This window comes from Canis aureus, chromosome 5 (assembly GCF_053574225.1).
Source record: "Canis aureus isolate CA01 chromosome 5, VMU_Caureus_v.1.0, whole genome shotgun sequence".
NCBI classification, from domain to species: Eukaryota; Metazoa; Chordata; class Mammalia; order Carnivora; family Canidae; genus Canis; species Canis aureus.
The window spans coordinates 64,576,179-64,599,742 of record NC_135615.1 but is presented as its reverse complement, the minus strand read 5'-3'; the positions used below and the strand labels follow the sequence as shown (position 1 = coordinate 64,599,742).

The following is a 23,564-nucleotide window of genomic DNA, read 5'->3' as shown; positions in this document are numbered from 1 at the left end:
ATCTCTTTACATATATAGATGATACGGATATATAGACATATATCTATAGACATCTATGGAGATACAGAAATTTATGAGATATATAGATAGATAAATCTTTCTATAAATATATGAAAATATATGTTTATGAAACATATAAATGTACGCTTATTTTAAATATGTTTTTAAAATTTAAATATATGTACATTTATGCTTCATAAATATATAAAATACATATAAGTATATATACATTATTCCATATTATCTCTATCTGTAGCTATTTAAATCTTCAAATCTGTTAAATTTGAGGTCTGATAAGATGTCTTTGTTGGCCTTTGGCTCTGTGATACCTAGTCACTAAAACCAAAAGCTCCTTAGGACTCTAAATCCTGCTTCTGAATGTGTACTGTCTGCATGACCTTAGACAAATTGCTTTCCCTCTCTGAGTTTCAACTTCCTCCTCTATGAAATGAATATGGAATGATGAAACCTCGTTCACAGGGTTGTTGAGATGATTAAATAAAATATTATACGTATCACAGTCTATTTCTACCCACATATTCAATTCATATCTTAGGAAGGAGCTACAAATACATAAGAAAAGCCAAAGTTAGGAATGGATATGCAGACTGGATGAGTATGGGTATTTGGGGAAATTTCTTCTGGATGTCACATAAGGTTTTTTTGTAGTAGGAAAGAACGCTGATATGTCCATGACGATCTCAAGAGACTATCAAGGTAGAGCCCCTGCCCTTTGAAGAGAAGGAAATTCTAGCCCAGAGTCTTGGGTCTACCCAGGCACATCACTTGTTGGTGACACAGTAGGTCCAAGAACCCAGCTCTTCTTGCTCCCAGTCAGGGTATTTACTCTGTGCACTTGGCCCCTTAATCCAATGGATCAGTTTTACATGAGCTCCAAGTTTGCCACAATAGTCTCAGATGTGCTTGTCATCCAACCCAGACTCCTCTGCTTTGTTACTCTTTCATGCTACCCTTGTGGATAAAAGGTCAACAATGAGTATTCTCAACCCAATGGACATACTTATGGATCTTGCCTCGAACTCTTCATTCAATGAAAATCCTATTTGGAATCTAGATAGATAAAAACATATGAAAGTAAAATGCTCCGATTAAATCAGGATTATGATATTAGTAGTCTGGTGTGCTCACTCACACTCTTCCGTCCATGATGGGTTCCAGGGAAACCCTGGGGTTCTGTAGATGGCATTTAAAAAACTAACATTTCATGTCATAATTTTCTGCCTGAATAGAACTTTATTGAATGAATGTAGAAAACTTAATTGACTAATCGCCTTTTCTTGGGCATCTAGGTTGTTTCTGATTTTTCACTAAAAAGATTTGTAAGAAATTAGATATTTGGTTTATGAAAAGCTTCCTTTCATATGTGTTGGTTCCTAATAGATTTTCTGTCTCGAAGGTGTCACCTTCTTTCCCTTAGGAAAGATATCAAGATTAACCAGGGCTCGATATGCATGCCTACATTTATCAGAGCCATGGAATGAAGTAAAATATATTACTATTCTCTGGCAGTTAGGTCTTTGGAGACAGTATCTCAAGTGAAAGAAGAGAGAGGCTTCAGGTATTGCTGGATCAAGGGCTTAAATTACATCATCATGTTTGTCACTTGGGAATCTCATTCTCAATACTCTGTCCCTCTGTGCGCTGGCCTCATGCTCACATATACAGACAGGTTTCTTTCACGCAGCCAGAGAAGGGAACCACCAGTAGCCACATGTCTCTTGCAAAAGATTTTCTTTCTGTTTTTTTTCTTTTAACCTAATACTTTCCTATCAATGTAGACTGATAGTTCCTGTCTTTTGCATACTCTGTTTCTCCAGATCATTCTCCACTTTTCCCCACCCTCTTATAGTAACTGCTTTAGCCAGGTTTCCTTATCCTCTTGCTTTCACTGGGTTTGACAAATGGGAGACTACATTAGTTTTCCTAGGGGCTGCCTTGATTCAGCACCACAAACTGAGTGGCTTAAAATAAGAGAAATTTATCATCTCTCAGTTCTGAAGGCTGGAAGCCCAAAATCAAAATTCAAGTTTCCCTTTGAAACCTGTAGAGGAGAATCCTTATTTGCCCCTCCCACCCTCTGGTGTTTGCCAACAATCCTTGGCTTGAAAATATATCACTTCCATCTCTGCCTCTGTCATCACGTGGCCATCTTCTCTTCCTGTCTGCCTTGGTGTCTGTTTTTATAAGGACACCAGTCATAATGGATTAAGGGCTCCACCCTGCTCCAGTATGACTTTAGCTTAACTAATTACATCTGCCATGATCCCGTTTCCAAATAAAATCATATTTTATGAGGTACCGGGGGTGAGGACTTCAATATATCTTTTGGGGAGAGGGCGACACACAATTTAGTCCATCCCAGAGAGCAGAGAGAAGAGGAAGGAGAGAGAGGGAAGGAAGCAGAGAGAGGGAAGGGGTTGTGTCTTTATATCCCCAGGTTACTGAAACCCACGGCCTTTGGAAATACCCTAGCTCCTGACAGAGGGCTCTTCTGGGATGCAGGTGACTTCCTCCTCAAGCCCAGTCAGGTCTGCGGTGGGGGTTGGGGGGATGCAGCTTTATGAGCTGCTAGCCCTCTGCTTCACCATCTTGATTTCCTGTCCTTCAGCTCACTGTCCTACTTGAGCATACCTTCTCCCACACCTCAGAGGGTAGAGCTAAAAGGTACGTGATGTGTCATCGTTACAGCCCCTGAGGACTCGATGTGAATGGAAGCCACTTGAGGGTGTTGTCCACGTGCGGACTCTGTGGAATCTGAGGTAACAGGTTTGGGGTGTTTCCCAAGGTGGTGCCTTTCTAAGGAGCATCCAGGCTGCGAGGTGAGCATTGACAGACTGTGGAGGAAGTGGCACCAGGCTAATGCTGAGCTATTGCTGGAATTCACCACAGGAGAGAGAGAGAGAGAGAGAGAGAGAGATCACCGGTGCGATGGGCTAGAGGTGCACAGGAACAGCGGTGAAGAGACCCAGATGACCTCTTTTGTGATGTCCCTCGTCCAAGGCCCTGCCAGATCCAGACTTTAGAACAGTAAATGTTCTGTGAGGTGGGGCCAGAACCACCTACTTTTGGATGAGGAAGTAGGAACTTTAAAAAAAAAAAAAATCACCCTTCCTTGCCTCCTCAAATGTCTTTTTACTAGAGTCTTAACCATATGTAATCACCTTTTTTTTTAAAAAAAAGATTTCATTTATTTATTCATGAGAGACACACACACACAGAGAGAGAGAGAAAGAGAAAGAGAGAGAGAGACAAGGCAGAGGGAGAAGCAGGCTCCATGCAGGAAGCCTGATGCAGGACTAATCCCAGGACCCCAGGATCACACCCTGAGTTGAAGGCAGATGCTCAACCACTGAGCCACCCAGGTGCCCCGTAATCACCTTTTAAAAAGGTACATGTCACCTTACGAGAGTACTGAGGTTTCTACAGCTACTTTGGCCCATCTGAGGCCCGATTTTCCTCAAGGCCTCAGACACAGTGGCCCAAGGTCAGTAGACAGCTGAGAAGGTTCAATTTCAGGGGTCCTGAGAAAGGATTTGATGGTTGCCATCTACCTCCAATGCCCATGGGCTCCCTCTCTCAGAGGGGCCATCTTGGTCACAGCTCTTTTCCCTGTGGTCTAGAAAGAGCTATCACAGGCTGGGCCATGGCACTCTTCCACATGAGGAAGCCCTTAGCAAACTTTCCAGCAATTAGACTTTACTGCAGTATACAAGTTCTGTGATGCATATACATATGCAGGCGATGGACTGGAAACACAAGACAAGAATCTGCCCCTTCACAGAGCCTTTTTGCATTTTCTGGAAGACTTGGTCCCAAGGAAGGGAATCCCAGGGAGTCTCCGGGTCGGAGGCACTTTTAAGGGCCAGGGAGCTCACTTTCCTTGGCATCTGCAGTTGGCTTGTGTGGGTGACAATCCCTTAGGCCTTTCTGTGAGGTCATGCTGCATCAAGGAGGGCAGGCTGTGTAGACGTCATCCTCACTCCAGCCTTCAAATTTCACAGTGATTTATGGAGGTGCAGGATTCAGACACAGTGAACACCGACAGTGAAAATATGGACCAAGGAAGAGGTATTTCTATGCGGTGTCCACCAAAGAAGAGTCCAGGGCAGTTCCCCTACACAAGGAATGCAGAAGGCCCACCTCCAACACCACTGCACAACCCCTTTCTCATTCCCAGTTTTATTCCTTTCTTTTGCTCTCCTTCCCCGGCCCCCCACCCCACCCCCTGCTTTCCACCCCTTTAACTTGTTTTTCATAAAGCAATCTACGGAAAGGCCGCCATGGAAAGGTTTCATATACAAGAAATTACTATTTTTATGCATTCCCCCTTAGGGTACACTCCAGCACAATCCATACTTTTGTGGGCATTTTTTTCCTATAATGTTTGTAGCCAGAATATGGAACCAGCTTCGAGAAAATTAAACAGAACAAGGGAAGCCATGTGCCCCGCAATTAAAGGAAACACTCCAAGTAGCAATAGGAACCCGACAGGACAGTGCACTGTGCCAAGGGAAAAATGTGCAGCCGGAAAATCTGCCAAGTGTCCCTGATTTGTAAAGATTTTTTTCCATATTTAGGTAAATTAATGTAATTATTTAATGCCTCCTGCAATGGTAATAGGATTGCGCTTGGGCCTTTTCAACATATGGTGCTGGCACCAAAATCCTCTTTGAGGGAGGAAAAAAGGTGGGGGGGGGGGTGTATCAAGGCTCAGATCTCATTTGCCGGTTTTAATGTTGGAGGTCGGCCTGGCCCTCAGCCAGCTTGGGGTTGGGGGTGGTGGTGAAAGAGCTGGGGCAATTGATTCGGGCCTTTCACCAGTTGGTGGGGACAGCAGGCACATGTGCCACCACTGTCACAATCGATGCTTCCTCCTCAACAACTCTGTGTGTTCATTTATGGAGCCTGGCCTCTGGATTTGGGACCTATGGGCATGTAGTCTCTCCTCCAAGACCTCCACAAATTACTGAGAAAGTAGGAGTTCTTTCACTTTCTCTTAGGTTACTTTATCTTCAAAGATGTCACCATTTCTGGGGCACCTGGGTGGCTCAATCGGTTAAGCATCTGCCTTTGACTCAGGTCATGATCCTGGGACCCTGGGATCAAGCCCCCCGGTGGGGGTCCCTGCTCAGCGGGGAGGCTGCTTCTCCTCCCTCTCCCTCTGCCCCTTCCCCTGCTTGTGCTTTCTCTCTCAAAAGAAAAAAAAAAAAAGGTGCCACTTTTTCTAACATTTCTGTTACCAGATCTAGATGCAGGGTCCCTTGGAAGGTTATACAGATTGTCCCATGGCCCAGAGTCTTCCCTGTATGGGGGATCTATCTACTTAAAACTGTACACAGCAGATGGCAAATCCATTTAGATCCAAAATTTGGATAATCTCTTCAGAATAGAGCATCTATTCTGTGAAGCTAAAGGCCTCCTCCATTGCCTGAAAATTAATCACAGCAACAACAGCATTTAATTTTTTTAAAAATTGAGTGCTTAGTTTATGGACTAAAGAGTCTCAGATACACTGCCTCTTTGGCACAAGGCGTATCATTTCAGAGGAGAGATGGGAAAACTCACATAAAATAACAAGAAACTTTGGGGACAGGATGAATAGTGTGGTGTGGGCCCCTCCTTCTGGGCCTTAGAAAGTTGGGGGGAAGGGCACCTGGGTGGCTCAGTGGGTTAAGCATCTGACTCCTGGTTTTGGCCCAGGTTGTGATCTCAGGGTAGTGAGATGGAGCCCCATTTTGGGATCCACACTCTATCTATTTGAGATTTTCTCTCTCCTTCTGCCCCTCACTCCCCCCACTCGCTCATTCTGTTTCTCTCTCAAATAAATAAAAATCTTTAAAGTACATATGTAAAAAAGAAAGCTGGGAGGAAAGAAGTGGTTATGTGCCAAACTTGAATTTGATTAAAGACTTGCTTAAAGAGATAAAAGGGGAAGATCCATTTCAGGATGTTTATGCAATGCTAGGGACCCTGAAATGCAAATGGCATTGAGAGTTTATCAAGAATAGAGTGGAGAACACCTTGCAGGGAGGGAAAAGCATGGTTAGATGAGCAGTCTTGGAGAACTGTAAAAGCAAGTTTTCCAAGGACTTCTTAATATTCTTTTTAAGATTGTTATGTGCTTCAGGATCTCAAAAATTTTATTCGCCTTTGATAATTTTCACCTCATGATGCTACCGTGTTCTTTCCAGGAGAATTCCTACTTCCCTCTGGGGATACGTCAAGGAATTGATATTTATTTGGGTCTACTAGCACGAGTAGAAGGATTGGACCACCAGTGGTCATCCTTGGCCCCCACTGAAGGCCTCTGGAAGAGTCTCTCACATTTTATTTCTTGCTTTGATGGAAGCACCCTTGGATGGAAGCTAGCTTCTCAATCTGAGTGTCCCAATGTCTGTGGTAGTGACCAAGCAGGCTGCGTCTGTGTGAGATTGTCCCATGTTTATCCCAGATGCTGTGATGGCTTATAGCCAGTAAAGCTGGATTGTGGTGTTTATGGATCCAGGCTCTGAACCGAAAGCTGCCTTTCTCAATTTGTAAATCTGAAGCCCAGGCTGAGGCACTGAGAGAATGCTTCTAGGTCCTTGGGGAGCCATTAAACATTGTCCAATTCTTGAACTTAGGTACTTTCAGCCAAATTCCAGACTGTGCATAAGTGAGGTTCAATGCTTTCTTGCCATATGACACTCCTCCCATAATTTTGTCCATCACAGGTTGGAAGAGGATGGGAGGGAAGGGGGAAGGGGCATGCTTTACAACACACTAAGCAGGAGAGAGATATATGTGTCTGTACTATGGAAGCATAGCATGAGGATGTGTTAAGCAATACCTGGAGGTGGACAGTGCTCAGCAAATTAGTGCTTAATGAACATTAGCTGAATCAATGAATGGATGGAAAGATGAAATTTTGAGTCCTGGGTTCTTGACTTGAGCTTGTTCTTTAATATTTTGTGATATTGTTAAGTCGTATTCCATCTAGGATTCTCTATTCATCTGTTGAATGGGTAAATTCCTCTCTGCTTTCTTTATTTAAATAGATTCAATGATCACATAAAATTATAAGTGGAGGGTTCCTGCTGCTGGAATTGGTGTCACACAAAGAAAGGGGATGGCCATCATCACCACTGAGAACATATATTCTTGGAGGACTCTCCAGGTAAACAATCCATCTAGTCATGGTATTCAAGACATCATCTACACAATACTGGGACTTTTCTACCTCTCGTTTCCCAACACTGGATCTTCAAGCATATCTGGACATTCTGGATTTCTTTTTCTGTGTAGGTAGGATGAAATGAAGATTGGGAGATTATCAGTGAATATAGACCTACCAGCATGGCATGGCTACTCCAAGTCTATCAGGAGCCTTAAACCTGAGTTCCTGAGTTGAATTATCCTGAGAATTTTGTTTTTTGGTAGTTCTCTAGCCTAAGAAAGGTTGTAAATGTATTAGAATAAGATCTTCTTGGTAGAACACCTATCATTCATTCAACTAACATTTTTGAGCTGCTTCTCTGTACGTGTTAGCAAAATGCTAAGCTAAGTGATGGGCATTTCAATCATTATCTTGAGAAGCTTATAGTCATGCTGGTTTAGCAAACAGATAGTATTTTGAGTGCCCACTTTAGTCATCTGTAATCTCAATTTTTTAAAGAATTTATTTATTTACTCATGAGACACACACATACACACACACACAGAGAGAGAGAGAGAGAGAGAAGCAGAGACACAGGCAGAGGGAGAAGCAGGCTCCATGCAGGGACCCTGATGTGGGACTCGATCCCGGGACTCCAGGATCACACCATGGGCCGAAGGCAGGCGCTAAACTGCTGAGCCACCCAGGGATCCCCTGTAATCTCAATTTTAAGGATTCCAAGATCACATAAAGACTGATAGAAATGCTATAATCAATTAGCAGTATTTCCAATGGGCATAATAGGGAAAGCAACAATATATTTGCTGCATATTAATGAATGTAAAAAAAAAAAAAGATACTATTCCCCAGTCTTAGGGCTGAATGTCACTGTTCAGGATAATCCTAGCTGCTCTAAAAACAAAACAAAACAAAACAAAAACCAAATAGAATGACTTAAACATAATAAAAGTTTATTTCCTACCCACATCATGTCCAAAATAGATCTTCCTAACTGGCTATTACCTCACCTCCAAGCAGTAATGGAAAGACCCAGGCTCCTTCCACATTGTGGCTCTGTCATTCAATGTGTGATTTCCGGGTGATTGTGGTTTTCTGCAAAAATCCAGCAGAAGGAGAAAGGGAGATGGTACAGGTCTGAAAGAGCCACTCATGCCTTCTGCTCTTATTCCACTGGTGATATTCCATGAGCCCATCTACACAAAGGAAGCAGGTGAAGGGACATGGCTTCCTCTCTCAACAACTGTATACCACCTTTGTTGGACTGGGAGCCACTGCTTCAAACACTGTCTCGAGATTTTCCAATCACGCCTGCCTCAGCTTATTTTCATCTTCCCTACAATGATCCTGGCTTCTTTTATTTGAAGCTGGAGAAAGTCTAATCTGTGTCTTTATATATAGGTATTCTCTTTACCAAGTTTTCAAATACAGTCATTTCCAATTCACTTCCAACTTGCTGTGAAGCAAACCCCAGAGACAGGTCACACCATTCTCATTCAGGGCTCTGCCAGGTGCTGTCAGGAGGAACTATTTGAGGAAAAACACCCAACAGGGTGTACAGTCATAAAGATTGCCTAGACTTTGCCCCAGGGGGAATGCAGGGATTTGAGTTTCTCTTTGCTAAGCCACTCACTGAGACTTGGCCTTTACAACTCAATGTTTGAAGCTCTGGGGCTGCTTATATAAACATGCTATTCTAACAGCACCTGGCAGCCCAATATAAAATTAATTTTACTGTATCTTACAAGCTGTATAGAGCCTTTATGGTAGAGGGCAGCATTAGGTCTTTACATAAAGACTAGCAGATAATTTTATCTAATTTCATTGACTGTGGTTAAATGTTTTTTTTTTTCTTTTATTTCTTTTTTTCTTAACCCCTTTTGTTGCTACTTCCAAGGCCCCTCCCAGTCTCTCCACCACTCTGTCCACGAAGCACATGGGAGGAGTCCCTGGGGGACTGAGTCGTTCCTGCTGATTATTCTGGAGTCTCTGTCCCTGATAGTTGACTCCAGTTTTTCCAGGAGTAAGAATTATGGTCAACCAGCATCTGGACCCCTCCTGCATGGATAGGGCAGCCCAGTCAAGGCCAGGATAAGCCTCTTGTAGGATGTGTGCCTTTCTCTATGCTCTCTTCCCATATCAATCCCCACTCTAGAAGAGGAGGCAGAAATACTTAGTGGAAAGAGTATGGCAGGACTAGGTTTATATCTAAACTCTCCTTTAACCTGTTGTGTGATCTTGGGCAAGTGACAACCTCTCTGAATCTTGTCTTATTCATTGGCTAAATGAGGATAAACCTTCCTTCTTTTGGTGTTGTTATGAGATTTATCTGGGATAACCTAGCATAGTACCTGTAGAACATCATGGGCTCAGGTATTGGTTAGGGTAGAGTGATGTTACTTCCTATAATAAACAACCCCTAGTCTCAGTGCCTTAAGTTAATTTAAGTTTCTTTCTCACTAACTAAAAGCCAGCGGAGTGTTTTTGGTGGGGCAGCTCTCCAGAATGACCATCTCCTAGGGAGTGACTTGAGGTTCCGGGCATTCACACACCCCTGATTCCTCCAAGCCATCTTCTATGGCCTTGGGAAACCTGGCTTCTAGTCCCATAGCTGCAGGTGTGGGTGGGGGGTGTCTCCAGGGGGTTTACCAGCCAGACCCTGAAGTGATGCATATGCATGCATCATTTGTCTCTGGAGTCCATTGGCCAGGGTCTGTCACATGCTCTCACCGGGATATAACTGATGAAGGTAGGATTTGGGGAATGTAGTTATCCATCTGGAAGAAACGAGAATCAGATATGAGTGAATACCAGCAGCTACGGCAACCAGTAAGGGTAAATGGTCCTCTCCTCTCGTCCCTAGACACCATTCTCTGCCTGAGTCTAGACAGAGCTCAAAGAGCCTCCTCAGATTCTGGCCACGGCCTCCTCTCTGCTCCCTCTGTGCCCCAGTGTACTGGGTCCTTCCTCCTCTTTCAGACTGGCACAAAATACTGCATCCTGGTGAGGGGAATCTGGCTCTCTGAGTGCCCATGAAGGAGATGATGTGACCTGCAAGTGATCGTTTCCACCACCAGTAAATGGGAGAGAGGGCTGGGCAGGTAAATCCCCTTTCTCTGTCCTGTGGCCTGTCCCAGTGTGCAGTCCCTCCTTGTAGCCAGCGGGGAGGGGGCTGCCTGCTATGTCACTTTGTGGTCTATGACAAAGTGTAACTCATGTGCTAAAGCAAAGTCTGCATTGCCCCACCTCTCCCCCGTATCTCCCCCTCACCATCATGGGCTTGTACAATCTCAGTGCGAGGCTAGATCTTCATTCTTGCCAGAGACCATTTTCTAGATGACCAGAGCTGAGATATCCTTCTGTTATTTATTCTCCATTCTATTATTCACCCCACCCCCTCCGGTTTCTGAGTTCTGATGACATTGGCCTACTTTGGGATCCTCTGAAGAAGCATGGCTTCCTCCTTGATCTCTCCAGGCCTACACTCATACCTTCTTTCTGCTTGGGGCCCTCTTTATTCTGGAATGCAATTCAGTGTCATTTTATTGACTCATCCTGGACCTCTCACCGAGTGTCCTTCCTTGGGCCAGCCTTACCTCCCCTCATGTCCAGACTTGATTGAGACTTCTGGTTGCACTTGGATTCACAGCCTATACTTTACCTTTACAGCATGCCACAGGTTGACATGATACATTTGTGGGAATATTTTATTGATATCTGTTTTCTCTACCAGACTTTAAGCTCTGTGGCATACGGAATGACGTTATTCTGTTTTGCTCTCTCCTCCGTTACCGGCACCAATATGGCTTCTAGCACAATGTAGGAGCTTAAGAAATATTTGTTGAATGTCAATGGCTTTCGCATGAGCCTCATTTCTCCTCTGACCCACTGTGAAGTAGCACAGAGGAACTCTCAGGGCCTCCTGGGATGGTCTGCAATTGTGGGATCAGATATCAGTTAATGTGTAGAACTTAGCAACATCTGAGAACATGGGCTACTCGTCTAGCCCCAGTTCAGGACACCCATCTTTTGGAACTTCCTAAGAGAATGAGATCTTTTCGTTGACAGCTAGGTGCTCTCAGTAGCCAACAGTCCCTGGAACGATTGTAGGCAACTTAAAATATTGTTTTTGAATATACATGACTGATGGTACTATTCTGCCCCTGTCCACTCCTCTTACCTCCTTACTTGGGGGACCTTCTGTATGTGGGCTGTCTTGACACATGTGATCAACTCCTTAGAGGTATATTTAATGACAAAAATAGTAGCAGCAATAATAATAACAAAACACATTTATTGAGCACCTGCCGGGTATTTGATATTTATTGGCTTAGGTCATCCTCCCAGTTCCATGGAAGGTCGATGAATAAGAGTCATTTGCTCAAGGGCAAAGTTAATGAGCGGCAAAGCTGGGATTTGAACTCACCTTAGTTGGATTCCCAAGCCTGTTCTACACTTTTCACTCCATCAGGCTGCCTCCACTTGAGCCCCTGAATTATCCTACAGTATCAGTAGCCATCAGGTATGCCACAGAGTCAAGGGGAAGGGTCAAGAAGAGTAGTTGCCTGTGATTTTGTGGGTGGTATTTCTCCAGTGGGTGCCCTGCTTCCTCGCAGGGCTGTGCTCACTTTCCTTCCCAGTGTGGATCAGGATGCAGAGAGACCTCCCTCCCCACCCCCTCGTTCCTCCTGGGGCCATTCAGCTGACAGCTGCGGAAAGGACGCTCCCCTGCTGAAAAAGGGTCCATAATTTCCCTCTGGCAAGAGACTGCAGTCCAACTTTGGAGAGGACAATTAGCGTGCTCTCAGCTGGAACAATGGGAGCAGCAACAGATGCTTCTCATCCCAGGGATGCTCCAAGCCACAGCCCCTGCTAATGGGAGGCTTTCTTCTTCCCTGTGGAGGGAACCTGGCAGCCATGCCAGCAGCCTAGGGGCGGGGCTGGCCCCGAGCTGGTAGGAGAGAAGCAGGATCAGAGCAAACCAGAGGAGCAAGGGCCTGCAGGCATCTAGTCACCACCTTCCTCAGGGGGCTGGGTACCATGCCATCTTCCTCCTGGAGGAAGGAAGTACTCAGGACTGGCTCTGCTCTGATCCAAGGTTTTGGCAAACTCTAAAAACTGTGGCCAAATGCTTCTGAACAAACAATCCAGAGTGGACAGTTGTGGGTTTGAATCCTGCATGCCATTTACTAGCTGTCATCCTTGGAAAAATCTATAACTTCTCCAAGTCTCAGTGTCTCCATTTATAAAACAAGGGAATAATAGCACAAACATTGCAAGTTGGTTTAGGGGGAGGAAAGAAAATAATACATGAAAACAGCTTACGTGAAAGTTGTAAAAAATGCTTCATATAAAAGGGACTGCTTGTGTTATAGTCACTTTTCTCTCCGGGGACTAGCACACAGTATGTGCTCAATAAACATGTGATCAGACGTAGAGCCATGTAGAGGCAGAGGAATCTCTGGAGATCCTCTAGCTGGGGATGTTCAGACAGTTTACTTGGAGGTGTGTCAGGGGATCTCAAAACATTCCTTTTGATGTTTGTTAACCATATTAATAACATACACTTTAGCCTGTTAGTTGACCCCAAACATGTTAAGTTGTGTTGCCAGGCTAACTCCCTTCTCTGAAGACCTTAGAAGATGGCTTAACTTACCATTTTGGCTAAACTGGAGGTTCTGAGATTGTAAAATGGGCATTTACCATTTGTAAGTGCCTGTGAGAATCCCCTTGTTTCGCCATGAAAACAAAAATTAAATATAAATCAAATGATTATAGTGGTTATAAAGCTGTCCAGCTCTTCCATTACCTCAGATTTAGTTGGCGTATATGAGGGCATTGGTGGTTGGGCCAGAACAAGTGTACAGAGAGAGATGTGCAGCCAGTGTCCTGGTTACAGTCCCAATTTCACACCAGTGATTCTTGGACAAACCTCTTTTCTTACATGTCTGAAATTATGTCTTCAAAATTAAGGAGATGGAGAAAATGAGTGGTACTCGGGCTTTATTTTTAAGCAGCAGAATCTTACAAGGAATCCCAAAGAGAAGTGGAACTTAATTAGTGTACGCATGTCATGTACATTCAAGTGTATAGCATTTACTTATGTCAAGTTTGTCAAGAACAATCATATGCCCTAATACAAACCAACTATTATATTATTATATATGGTGATAATGAAGATGCTCATACCTGCCTCAGCTGGGCATATTCTTTTCTTGCCACTGGGGAGAGGGTCCCCCAGAGCAGCTCGGTGCTGCCACTGCCACTGTGAAAGCAGAAGAGCCCTCTGTCAACAGGGACCAATTATTACTCAAGGGCTTATTAGATTTCTCAGTTGGAAAGAGCAGCCATTCTCGGCTCCTTCTAAGGAGCAGCCCTAGATGCTTCCCCTCCCACATGATCCTGGGCCAATAGCCTGATGTCTTCAAAGCCAGCTTTCCAGGACTCCACCCAAGCAGGCTTTCTGAGAAACTCTGATGTTATCTTGGGACAACCTCTTGAGCGAGTCTGAGGAGTCCAAAGCCAGAAGGGCAGAGGTACAACTTTACTCCCTGAGGGTAGGGGAGGGCCCACATGGTAGCTGGCCAGGCCTACCAAGAACTTCTTGGAGACTTCTGGCACCAAGCCTTGGCTTCTTTTGAGTTAGGGAGCGGTAGATATCTGCTCAGGGACCCTCCTGCAGATGCCACCTTGTGGCCACCCTGAAATGTCACCTGCGTTTATCTGGACTATCAGGAGGAAAACATCTGCCTGCAACTTGCTCACTTATGCAACCAAGTATCAGGAATACAACAGTGGTGAGGACAGACAAGACCTCTCTCATCATGGAACCTCCTTTCCTGTGGCATGGGAAAACGTTATGTAGGCCCCAGATGTGATGGTCAGTTTTATGCATCAGTTTGGCTAGGTTTTAGTACCCAGTTATTCCATTAAAATCCAGGTGTTGCCATGAAGGTATTTGGTAGCTGTGGCTCATAACTAGAATCAGTTGATTTTAATTAGAGGAGATTATTCTTGACAATCAGAGTGGACCTCATCCAATCAGTCAACTGAAAGGTCTTAATAGCAACACTGAGGTTTTCCTGAGGAAGAAGAGTGTGGAGAGCAGAAAAGTCTGAGTTGAGACCTGGAGGGTGAGGAGAAGCTAGCTGGGTAAAGATCAGGAGTACAAAGAACCAAGATGATAAATCAGGTGGTGCTGATGCAGGAGGAAGAGTTGTGGTAAAATTGGGTTAAAGGGGTGGGGAGAAGCAGTTGGGACCAAACCAGGAAAAGCCAGGAACACCATGGATGATTGTATCCATGGCCTTCAATGACAAAGGTGACCATGGGAGGGTTTTATTTGGGGACCTTAAGGAAACCACTGAGCCTAAGTTCATTTCTAAAAGGGAGATTCTTGTTCCATTCCCAACCAGGATCCTTTACAGACCAGCAGTGGGCATCATACAGCATACGGTGTGTGAACACCTTTTCAAAACTAGAGTGCATTTTCCCGAAGGGGAACAGAAGACTTTTATGAAGCAGGGAAGATGAATGGAAATTGTGGCCAGTGGAGCTCAATTCCCTTGGATTAAATATAAACCTACTGGAGAGAGTCATATACTTTGGCTCTCCGGGATCTGGGTTGGATTTCTGTGTACCTTAAGTTGGCCAGCTACACTGAGAATGACATGCCCCAGCTTTGAGCAGAAATCCCCTTCTGAACAGTCCCTCTGACTTCTGACAACTGCCTTTTCCTTACAGAAGTCCCTCATGCTTCCAGTCCCTGGACATCAAAACTGTGGTCTGTGTCCACCACTAAATCAAGACGAAGCCAGAGTGGGTTTCATCTTGCACTCGTTATGTCATTAGCCCTCAGAGATCTCTGAGGTGGCCTCAGTAGGATGGAAGTATTAGAAAAGACATATTTGGGGATAAAGAATTCAGTATAACAGGGAAATTATTGGCTCACATAGTTAAAAAGTCCATAGGTATTTCTACCTTAAGGTATGATTAGATGCAGAAGAGAGGATCAGTGCTGTGAAAATTGTTTTCTTTGCCACGTCTCATTTTTCTGCTGTATTTGGCTCCCTTCCCTTGTAGGAGCAACATGGCCACCAATAGTTTCAGAAACTCTAAGGGAAAGAGAACACCTCTCTTTTGAAAAACTATTGCTGATCCCATATCAGCATATCCCTTGGGTCTCCTGCTAGTGTATTTGTCATCCACTGTCAAGATTTCCCGTGGTGGAACTGGAAAAGTCCTAGTTCAGCCCATGGACCTCTGGTGCATCTGACATTCCTTGACTCTCTGCCAGCTAGCTTGTGCATAATCCCTGTTCCATCTGAGAACACTGATGGACTCTTCAAAAGTTCATTGTTGACCTCGGAGATTTGATAAGAGTGGTGAAATGTTGTGTGACACAACGTACAGGCAACTCAAAGCCAAGAGGTACTAAAGAAGCAGAGCTCATCAGGCCCACTCTAATTTCTATGGAATGTTTGATTTTGCCCCAGTACAGGCATGAAGAGGAGAGTGGGAAGAGGCTTTCACTCTACCACTGTTCTCTCTTTCTAAGAATCTTCCAGGCTCAGAATCATGCCATCAGCTCAAGGCAGCTGAACCTCAAAGGATATTGAGCAAATCTGACCTATACATTGGATAGATTTAAACTTGAACACAAAGTTGCATTGTTTTCTGTTTGTTTATCTATTTTGATTTTATAAGTCATGTGTATATGATGTACATAAAAATAAAGGATATAAAAAAATCAAAAACTTACAAATAAAGGTATAACACCCCTTTAAATCCCTTTCTCTTTAATCTTGGCCTCCTCTTACTTCCACAGACATAGATACCATTAACCAGTTAGGGAGGTGAACTTCCAGGCCTTCTGTGATTTTTCATATAAGGAAATGATGTACTCCTGGAAAAGAAATAGTACTGTTTTATGATCTATTGACTTAACATATAGACATTTCAGCTGTATATGTTACTCTGAAATTATCTTTTCCCATTCATTCTTGTATCTTAAAGGAGATTCCATGTTGACAAATATAGATTCACTTTATTATATTTAACTGCTGTGTATGAGTAATGGTTTATTTAACAATTTTTGTGTTGATGGATACTTGACTCATGGCCCTCTTTTTTTTTTTTTGTCTCTTATGAACACCCTGTACCTGTTTTTGGCCACATGAATTTTTCTTTTATTTTTTTTAATATTGTATTTATTTATTTGAGAGAGTGAGAGAGAGAGAGCATGGGCAGTGTGTGTGTGTGTGTGGAGGGGGGGAGGTGCAAAGGGAGAGGGAGGAGCAGATTCCCTGAGCCTGAGTCCCTGAGTAGGGAACCTGATGCCGGGCTTGATCCCGGGACCCTGGGCATACACTTAACTGACTGAGCCACCCAGGAATCCCTGGCCACATGTATTTTTCTAGGATAAATATGGAGAAGTCAATTCCTGGAACATAGGGTAAACACACTTTTAATTTTACCAGGATATTCTCAAATTAACCACATTGTGACATGACTAAACCAATCACCACTCCTGTTGGATTATCAATTCTTTAAAAAATCATTATTTTCTATATCTTGGCCTCTGTGGTTTTTCAGACTCCATTTTCCTTAGTTGTTCTCCATCCAGTTGTTTCTAATCTTGGCATTTGTGTTGATGGCACTGAAGGTACGCACTGGGTATGCTGAGCAGACAAAGATAATTGATCAGAGAAGTAGCTGACAGCTCGGCTTCCATTGCACAGCTTCAGAAGGATGCTTTGCCCGTTGTCTGTTTTCTGATGTAGTGCTGGCTACTCAAAATCAAGTGGCTATTGGTTGGACTTTGGAAAGCTCTTTATTATAAAGATATACTTAAAACACATTTCTGCCCATATATTATGTGGACTTTCATCCCTTCTGTATTTTCCTATATATTTATTTATTCCTTTCTTGTTTTTTTTTTAAGATTTATTTATTTATTTATTTATTTATTTATTTATTTATTTATGATAGACAGAGAGAGAGAGAGAGGCAGAGACACAGGAGGAGGGAGAAGCAGGCTCCATGCCGGGAGCCCGACGCAGGACTGGATCCTGGGACTCCAGGATCGCGCCCTGGGCCAAAGGCAGGCACTAAACCACTGAGCCACCCAGGGATCCCCTCATTTATCCCATTCTATTATATGTTTAAAAGAATAAAATAGCAGTTTCCTTAAAAAAAAAAAAAAGATAAAAAAAAATCAAGCTACTCTGCAGGCAGCATGGAAAATGAAAATATAGACATTTGTCTTCACAAACAATCATAAAATGGGTCAGCTTTGCCAGCATTTCTTCTCCACACAAACACTTGGTTGCTGGTCCATATTCAGCTTTCTAGAAACCACTACTCACTCAGCTGGAGAAACAGGCACATTGAAGAATGGATCTAAGAATCTAAGACAATCTTACATTCGATTTCTGGTACACATTTTCCTGTTAACTTTTAACATATGTAGCCTGAAGGCATGCTTCACACAAATCTCCAACATTCTAAGGAACCAATGATCAGTCAGAGAAATGTGTAAAGATTTGAGAACACGCGCAATTTTCACTTTATATGTTGTTGGTGAGTAACTATTCCAAAGGTACTTTTCTCACCACTTGGCTGTAAAAAAATCCGTAATGTGGTGGCGCTCTGACAAAGTTACACATTTAATGAACACACCACCCCAAGGAATATTTCTTCAAATTTGATAACTGCTTCACTTGTATTCAAAGACATGCTAACTAGAGACTTTGAGTTGGAAATAATTCTTCAATTTATCTGATTATATAGAGAAAATAGTCAACAATCTGTTTTACCTTAGCTCAGCATTTATATCATTTGAGTATGGGCAAGGGTGGGATTTAGCCTTGATCAATTGAGAAGGAATTTGGTAACTAAGCAATCAATGTAAACAAACATTCATTGAGAATGTTTATGTAACTCTGTTCTTTTTCCTGACCCCCTACATAATTTGTTGTATGTCTTCCTCATGTGGACAGATCATTCTATTGCATATTGTTATTATAAGTCTTGTCTGTCTAGTTGGGGTCCTTAAGGGCAAAACACCCGTCTTTACCTTCTTTAATCACCCCCATGGCTTCTGTTGTGGGGTGTGGTAATTAATAGGCACCAAATAAATGTTGGCTAAAATGGAGGACGCTTCAGAAAATTCCCATCCACCAATCAATTTCTTTCTTTTTTTCTTTCTTTCTTTTTTTTTTTTTTTAAAGATTTTATTTACTTATGCATGAGAGACATAGAGGCAGAGACACAGGCAGAGGGAGAGGCAGGCTTCATGCAGGGAGCCCGATGTGGGACTCGATCCCAGGTCTCCAGGATCACACCCTGGGCTGAAGGCAGCGCTAAACTGCTGAGCCACCCCCGGGCTGCCCCACCAATCAATTTCAATAGACTAACTAGAAAATTCTTATCAATCCATTAGGCAATTCTCCTAAAGTATTTGAATATTTAAAAATTTTGAGTTATCTCCTATGCTTGTATCACCATGAATTATCCTCAAAGTTACATAAGAACAATTGCAATCAAATAGCGATAAGAGGTGCATGGGTTAGGATACCTTCAGCTGCAAGGCACAGAAGAACCTCAACTCAAATCAGCTCAAAGTATAAGCAAATTCTTCATACCACATCATGGAGGTAATGAAGGAGGGTGGCTTCTGGGTTGGCTAATTCAGTGACTGGACAGTATCATCACCAAAGACCTTTCATTTTTCAGTTCTGAACTCTTTAGTGTACTGGCTTTGTCTTCAGGTTGACTTATAGAGAAAATAAGATGATTTCTTCTTTATGCCTCATTTTGAGAAAGGAAAACTTTCCCAGAAACCTCCAGGTTTCTTTTCCCATCTTATTGGCTAGAATGTGTCACATGACCAATTTAAGTCAATGACCATCTCTTTTTGTATCTGGAACTGGAGCTAGACTTCCTTGAAGAGCCAGACCCTGAGCAAGAGAACAGATAGATGACTAACTGGGGCTCTGTTTTAAGCAGGAAGGCAGAGGACATTAGAAGGCAGCTGTTTATTTTCTGCTACAATATGTACAATTGAAACGAGAAAACTGAAAATGTCGAACTATTGCACCAAACAGCGTCTGCATGCCCATAGACTAGAACCAAAACAGAAGCACAGAGACATGAATAGGGCTACATGCACAGGTCTGCTAGGTGTTCATTTCCACTTCTGGGAGGCTGAGAACCAAATCAGCTTCACTTCTTGAAACTAGGGACTCTGCTAGCATGTCCCCTCCTGTAAAAGGAAGCTGAAAAAGAAATGCAGTGTCTTCTCCTGGGCCTGTAGTTTCCAAAAGCTAATTATCTACAAAGGTAGATGGAAGCACCTGCAAACTCCCAGGCTAAGACAGCAGCCTGGTCCATGACTGGATCTTAAAATCCCTGATGTTCTTCAGCCAAGAGCTGTAACTCAAGGTGTGGTGTGGTGCCCCAGGTGGTATGAGCCTATGGACTGTTTGTTACTAGTACATGACTAGATAAATACAAAAGCTAGGAGTAAGCATTTGTAACTTTTATAGCAATTTGATATGGTCAAGACACACTAGCAGGTGCTAGTATGCTTCTATAATTCATTTTTATTAAATTTTACAAAAGCACCAGTCCTTGAGGGACTGGAAGAAAACTAGTCCATCACCACAGATCATGTGAGGAACATTTCCTAAGCCTAGACTGAGTGCCTAAGTGTTCTGGAGGCTTGGCAGGAGATAAATACAAAATATCTGGAGAGAGAGAGAAAGACTGACTCAGACTGGTAGAAACATGAAAAACTAAAGTAAGAGATTGCTCCTCAAAATGAGCCTGCAGACTCAAATCCCTAATGTGTATGGAAAATTGGTAGATAAGAAAGTCAATATTTGGAAAAGAATTTATTCATGGTGAAATAAAATAATAGAAATAAGTGAAAATGACTTTAAAATTAGTCTACTTAGAATCACTAACAGGGTAGGGGCCCCTGGGTGACTCCATTGTTTAGGTGTCTGCCTTTGGCCCGGGTCATGATCTAAGGGTCCTGGTATCAAGCCCCAAGTCAGGCTCTTCTGCTTGTCCCTCTGCCCCTCCCCTGCTCATGCTTTCTCTGAAATAAATAAATAAATAAATAAATAAATAAATAAATAAATAAATAAAATGTTTTTTAAGAAAAGAATCATTAACAAAGTAAATAAATGCATACTATTCACATAAGAAATTAAATATAAACCAAAACAGGCATAAATAAACTAGGAAAAGGAGGACATATGAAGAAAGCAATTAGAAATTCTGAAAATACATTGAATCTGAAAAGACAAGATACTTTGGCACTGGAAGTAATCATTAAAAATCAATGACATAGAATTGGGAGATTCAACAAGCACACGGACGAAATGGCAGTTCAACATTTGGTACATGCACACGTATGGCCTTAGCAGTTTTCAGAACAGCCCCAAACTGGAAGCCACCCAGGTGCCCTTCAGCAGGGGAACGGTTGAACACTCTGTGCTAGCTCCATGCCAAGAAATACCACTCAGCAACTGCAAAAGAATTATTGATCCACATAGCAACTTGCACAAGTTACCAGAGAATGATGCTGAGTGAGAAAAGCCAATGTCAAAAGACTACCTACCAAAGGATGTTGTGTCTGTAGCACGGTGGAGAACAGGTTAATGGTTACAAGGAGTTACAAAGGGAGTGGGGTGGGAGAGAAGTGGATGTGTCTGTAAAAAGGGCTCTGTGAGGGGTCCTAGAGGTGATGCAAATGTTGGGCATTTGACTCACATGCTCAATACCCCTGTGGTGAGGTTGTACTACCATTTGCAAGACATTTACCACCGGGCGATCCTTGGTCAAGGTACATGGGATCTCTCTGTATTATCACTAATAACTGCATGTGTATCTCAAAAGGATCTCAAACTAAAAAGTTTTCATAAAGTTTTTCATGACAAGTCATGAAATGGTATCTTCAAAGTCCTGAGGAAAATAATGGTAAACACAGATTCTTAACTCTGTCTCTCAATTATCTTTAGAGGGAAGCCACTAAAAAAGTAACAAGTAATTGATAAATTCCAAACGCTCTAGGGAAGTAAGAAAAAAGATGAGTGAAAATAGCGTTAATAAGACCACAGAAAACAGGAAAACAGCAGGGGAGGGACAAAGAAAATGCACTGTAAATAGAAGACAAAAGTAAATAGATGGAAATAACCTCCAAACACCGTAAATCATAATAGGTTAAACTCATCCATTAAAGGGCAACAAATGTTAAATTGTATTTAAAACCTGAAATAATGTAACATAGAAATGTTAAAAACCAAGAAATGAAATAAACTCCAGGAAGAATTCTTTTTTTATTGGTACAAGAATATTCCTACAGGACAATATAGAACTAGAAACAAAAAAGCCTTAATAAGCATAAAGAGAAGAGAATGAAAAGAAAAATCCGATAATACGATACAATAATAATGTACTTGTCTATACTTGAGAATGTATCATTTAGTTGGGAAAAAGGAAAACTGCAAAAAATTAATGCACTAAAAGAACATAGACATAATAACTGTTAACATTTGAAAATGTGCAACTGGAGTCTTTTAGACACCTTTATATAATATATATGATTCTTTGTCATTGAACATCTTTCCATATCAAATCATCGACATTATAATCAAGATTAACGTGCATGATTATAGTTACTATTGAATGAATATATCATAATTTATTTAACCAATCTCCTGTCATTAGACATTTAGACTTCTTCAAAGTTTACTCTACTATAAACAACTCAATGAATATCCATGAGCAAACAACACTTTCACTTTCCCCACTATAAATAATACATATCACGATGCCTTTGAGACATATCGCTTCATCATTTCCTAGTGGTGCATAAGGGTGCTTATTTTATTAGCCGCTCATTAACACTGGGCACTTTCTTTCTTCCTTTTTAATGAACATGAAGATGATTTAATTTTTCCGGACTCTATAAACAACATAATGTATGGCTCTTCTAAATAATTTTCTGCAATTTAGGGAGATCAGAAAGGAAAGGAAAGAGTACCTATTACTTCTCACCAGAGATAAGAATGATTAAAATTCTGTGTATGACTTGCTAGAATATTTTCTTTTTTACAAAATTGGGGTTATACCATTTTTTCCACTTTCAAATTAAGTTTAAATTTGCCTTCAAAAAAAATGCAACACTTTTCACGTCCAGTTTTGACAAATGTCTATAGTTGAGAAATCACCACCACAAGAAAGATACTCTTTCCTCTAGTCCAAACCCCTGTTTTCCATCTGTATAGGTTTACTTTTTTCCAGACCGTCACATAAAATAAAATCATGCAGTATGTAGCCTTTTGAGCATCTTTGTCACTTCATATTCTTTTTCACTGATGTGTGATTTATATTTCTTACCTTTTTGCTAATTTTACTGATAACCATGACATATTATTCTTCTTTTACAATTTTACATTTTTTTATTACTAGTGAGATGAAACATATCTTTTATGTTTTGGCCATTAGAATTCCCTCTAAAGTGAATCACACCGTCTTCCTTTAAAACATACCATGAAAGAGGCAAATACTGTATGTTTTCATTTATATGTGGAATCTAAAAAAAATCACACCCATAGAGCCAGAGAGCAGAACAACAACAGTCTTTGGGGTGGAGAAGTGGGGGAAACTGGGTGGTGTTCAAAGCACACAGACTTTCGGGGATAAGACGAACAAGCTCTGGGGATCTAATGCACAGCATGGTGGTTACAGTTAATAATACTGTATCATATCTTGAAATTTGCCAAGAGAAGAAGGCTTCAGTGCCCTCACCACAGGGAAAGAGGCAACAATACGAGGTAATGGATGTGTTAACTAGATTGTGGTCATTGTCTCACAATGTACCCACCTATTAAATCATCATGTTGCACGCCTCAAAAAAAAGTCACACCATACAACCTAAACATATACAATTTTCATTTGTCAATTGTACCTCAATAAAGCTTCAAGAAAAGACTCTGTGAGTCTCGTTTTCCTCAACCTCCTCATCGCTGCCCATCGTGATGTGGTTTTACTGTCTAGTATTTGAAGACTTAATTGACCAAGAAATCTCATCTGTGCTCTAGTTTATATTGGCACTGTCTGTGTGTGATGGAGGTTGAGACACATGCCTCTAACAACAGATGGGCATTAAGCCAGGGCCTTAAGCAACATGTTGGTGGCAGTGGCAAGAAGGTGGTTCGAACCTTTTCCACCAGAGCAGGTAGGAGGGGTGTTTGGAAAACTCAACATGAGAATTCTTTCTCCCCAGACATCTTCGAACCAATACAATGAAAATTAATGAGCTTGTATCAATAAACATTTATGAGGCTAGTTTCAGGTTAACAAAGTAGGCCCTTCA

The 23,564-nt window shown here is 42.1% G+C and overlaps 1 long non-coding RNA gene across 7 annotated transcripts; it reads right to left on the bottom strand.

The window, feature by feature from the left end:
* Positions 1 to 244: 244 nt before the first annotated feature.
* Positions 245 to 18,064, bottom strand: LOC144314397 (uncharacterized). Of its 7 annotated transcripts, none has more exons than XR_013380269.1 (6): positions 17,992 to 18,064; positions 15,936 to 16,079; positions 13,364 to 13,439; positions 9,824 to 9,951; positions 8,185 to 9,232; positions 245 to 1,071 (listed from the first exon to the last, which is right to left on the bottom strand). It is a non-coding gene; the product is annotated as an uncharacterized LOC144314397 (long non-coding RNA). The 7 variants fall into 7 exon arrangements; XR_013380272.1 differs by having other exon boundaries at positions 8,185 to 8,269; XR_013380268.1 differs by lacking the exon at positions 245 to 1,071 and adding an exon at positions 6,192 to 7,297.
* Between the last annotated feature and the right edge of the window lie 5,500 nt (positions 18,065 to 23,564).